The sequence below is a fragment of the Rattus rattus genome, chromosome 2 (genome assembly GCF_011064425.1).
Source record: "Rattus rattus isolate New Zealand chromosome 2, Rrattus_CSIRO_v1, whole genome shotgun sequence".
Classification (NCBI taxonomy): domain Eukaryota; kingdom Metazoa; phylum Chordata; class Mammalia; order Rodentia; family Muridae; genus Rattus; species Rattus rattus.
In genome coordinates, this window is record NC_046155.1 from 44,813,674 (window position 1) to 44,817,283 (window position 3,610).

At 49.0% G+C, this 3,610-nt stretch overlaps 1 long non-coding RNA gene across 1 annotated transcript; it reads right to left on the minus strand.

Moving 5' to 3' along the window:
• Positions 1–506: 506 nt before the first annotated feature.
• Positions 507–1,546, minus strand: LOC116891224. Its single transcript, XR_004386822.1, has 3 exons — positions 1,371–1,546; positions 865–1,023; positions 507–782 (listed from the first exon to the last, which is right to left on the minus strand). It is a non-coding gene; the product is annotated as an uncharacterized LOC116891224 (long non-coding RNA).
• Between the last annotated feature and the right edge of the window lie 2,064 nt (positions 1,547–3,610).

Sequence of the window (3,610 nt, forward strand, 5' to 3'; positions counted from 1 at the left end):
CCTGGCCAACCCCAGGAGTGGCCAGTTGCTTCAGAAAGGCCTTGATAGTAAGGTCATGGCTGAGGGGTCAACAGAGGTGAGGGAGTGGACAGAAAGCCAAGTACCAGGGAGGGGCTGGACCATCTGTGTCTCCCAGGACCAGCCAGTCCATGGCAAAGATCTAGGGAAGAAGCCTTAGTCTGGCTTCTTCAGAAGGCTGCTGGTTCAGGGCCATCTAGACCCTACTAAGAATTGAAGAAGTCTCTGCTGAATATAGGGTTGGGGAGACAAGCAGATATGAAGAGAAAGTGGAAGAAAGGGATTCCACTCCAGAAACACAGGAGGCCACCGCACAGGAACCCAATGAAAGGCTCTGCTGGGACACCTAAGAGGGTATACCACCTCCTGCCTAGAGGGACAAGGGCTTTCTTTTTTCATTCCGGGTGAGGGGGGCGAGGTGGGAGTGAGTGACCCCAGCACCCGGTCAGGAAAGCCTAGTTCCAGAAGGATTTTTTTTGTTTGTTTGTTTTGGTTTGGTTTTAGCTCTGCCGCCCTGCTTCTCCCCACAGACACATCCCTTCATGACCTTTGTGACATCTCTGTTAGGTCTCTCGGCTTTGGCTTCCAGAGAAAGCCAGGCAGGGGCGGGGTGGGCTGGAGACCCGGAGGGAGCGAGGCCCGCAAGAGGCCGAGCCAGTCGCGGAGTCTGCAAGGTGCAAAGCAATCAGCCGAGCCGCTGGTGAGCAGGGTCACTCAGTAGTGTGCACATCAGGGTGAAATCCTTTCAGCTCTTCGCCAAACCCCTAGTGAAAGACAATCAGGCTCGCTGTCACCGAGCTAATTCTGTCTATATAAAAGCAGTAATGAAATTCACGGCAGGATTACCCTCTCCATCCAATGGGCCAGCGTCGTGGTGACATATCTCTCTTATTGCCCGAATGTAACACACCATCTAATTTACGTCGTGTAGCGAGCAGGAATGAAATGTTCATAAAGAATTGCTGCATCTCGTCACCTTAACTGCGGCCCGGGGCTCTGAGGCATCTGTCAGGGAGAGGAGCAGTTGCAGGAGGAGGGAGGGCGGGCGGGGCTCAGGGAGCTGCCGCCAGGGGCAGAGGCTTCTGTGGGGCGGTTGTTTCTTAATAGGGTGAAGTGGAGGCAGAGGGAGACGGGGCTAGAATGAGGGGGAGGTCGGGAGGAGAAAGGAGGGGTGCAGGAGCTTTGGGGAGATGAGGATAAATAGAGCCAGAATGGAGTGGCCTGTGGGGAGTGCTTGGAAGTCTGTGTAGGTCTGAGAGGTCAGAGAGGGAGAGGACGAGCGTTTGGATTTGGGTGAGTTGGGAAATGAATGTGTGTGCCTGAATAACAAGGGGTTGCTGGGGGGAAGTGACCTGCTCAGCCCCCCAGGTTCAGCAGGGCTTCTGTTCATTTTTTTTTTCATCCTCTGGAAATGGAAATCCACTCATGTCTGAAGGCTGAATGCACCAGGCACGGAGAAGGAAGACCTTGAACAGGTAGATTCTCAGAGCAAGTTTTACAAATCCAGGAATCAGCCCCTGCAGTGGTGGAGCACTGGGGAGGCAGAGGTGGATACCTGAGTTCTAGGCCAGCCGAATCTACAGAGCAAGTTTCAGGATAGCTGGGGCTGTCTTGAAAAACAAACAAATGAAACAACAACGAAAACAGACCCAAGAGTCAGCTACAAGCCTCCCTCATCTCCACATGCAATCACAGGTCCCAGACCACCAGCCAACCTTCTCAGCTCACTGTAGAAGAGAGGGCTCAACATTCTATTCTTGCACCCCACCCACCCCAAGGTCACGGCCATCTGTTGTCTGCAGAACTCAGTGCCACCAAGTCTCTGAACTTAAAAGCACTGTCTTCTTGCTCTTGAGAGAGGACCAGAATTTACTTCTGCAGCTTCTTTCCTGGATGCTCTTGGTTACAAAGTATCTTCCAGTCATGTCCCTCTTTCCTTGAGGTCTAAATGTGCCGAGCTGGAAGCAGCCACTAGGAAAGACTTCCCCTAGCAATGGCAACAGTACCAGCCTGGTCTTCACTCTGGCTCCTACGGCAGCCCTCTGCAGACACCTTGGGAAAACCTTGTGATTACTCACACTTGGCCAGCTCCCTATCTGTCTTAGTTACTTTTCTGTTGCTGTGATAAACACCATGACCAAGGCAACTTAGAGAAAAAAGAGTTTCCTTGAGTCTGTAGTTCCAGAGGATTAAGAGTCCACCATGGTGGGAGGCCGGGCAGCAAGCAGCAGGCACAGTTTCAGGAGCCCAATGCTGAGAGTTACAACCTTTACCACAAGCACAAGACAGGAAGAGCAGGAATTAGCAATGGTGCAAGGTCTAGCTCCAGTGACACAGCTTTTCCAACACTGCCACACCTCCTAAACATCCCCAAACAATGCCATAAATAATATACACATACATAAATGTGTGTATATGTATGTGCTTTCTTAGCATAATTTGCTTCCTTTGTCTCTTTGACCATAGCCTCTATTCCTCCACCATCTCTATGCTTCATGAAGGCAGGGACCCAGTCTGTTTCACTCAATGCTATATTCCCCAGCACCTGGCATAGTGCCCCAGAGGCACTGCAGGTGATGGGTATATCTGTGGACTAAAGCAACCTGAGGCCTGTGTAACCACTACAGTACTGGAATCCCTGTTCCTCCCTTCATCCATTTAATAAATGACTAATTTTTTTTAAATTAAGGGTATCTGGGTGGGGGTGGGAGTGTTGCACAGTGCAGGTGCCCACCAAGGCCAGAAAAGGACATCAGGTTCTCTAAACCTGGAGTTATAAGTGGTTATGAGATGTGGGTGCTGGACCCAAGTTTTGATCCTCTGCAAGAGCAATATATACCCTTAACCGATGAGCCATTGCCCTCAATCCGCACCAACTTTTTCAGTGGCAGTGTCAAACATACTATGGCCATCATGCTAAACATGTAAAGACATGACAGAAGGTCTCACAGCCGAGAGAGAGAGAGAGAGAGAGAGAGAGAGAGAGAGAGAGAGAGAGAGATTCCATCGTTGAACCTATACCGTCTTGTGCCAGAGAAGAGTCACATGCTCACCCATTGCTAATGTCACCTCTAAAAAATGGTGATCCTCTGGGAGGTTACAAAATTCCCCAAGATGTAGATCAGCTACCTTTGGAGGGAAATATCAGCAAAGAAAGACAGTGTTATAATGCTATAAATGAGGGCTAGAGAGATGGCTCAGAGGTTAAGAGCACTGGCTACTTTTTCACAGGACCTGGGTTCAATTCCCAGAACTCACACAGCAGGTTACCACTGTCTGTAACTACAGTTCCAGGGATCTGACCACCTTACTCAGACATACACGCAGGCAAAACACTGATGCACATAAAACAAATAAATAAATTTTTAAAGTTGCAATTGAAAGATTCAAGCATTTATTGAGCGTCAGTTGTGCGCATAAGTGTAATATGTTGTGTAATATGTAATATGTAATATGTAATTATATTATTCTTACCTGAAAGATGGAAGAATTGAACGTAGCTGAGCTGACTTAAACATCGTGCCCCAAGATACACACCTAGCATACGATAGCTGTTCACTAAGTATCTGTTGAGTGAATGAATGGATGGTGT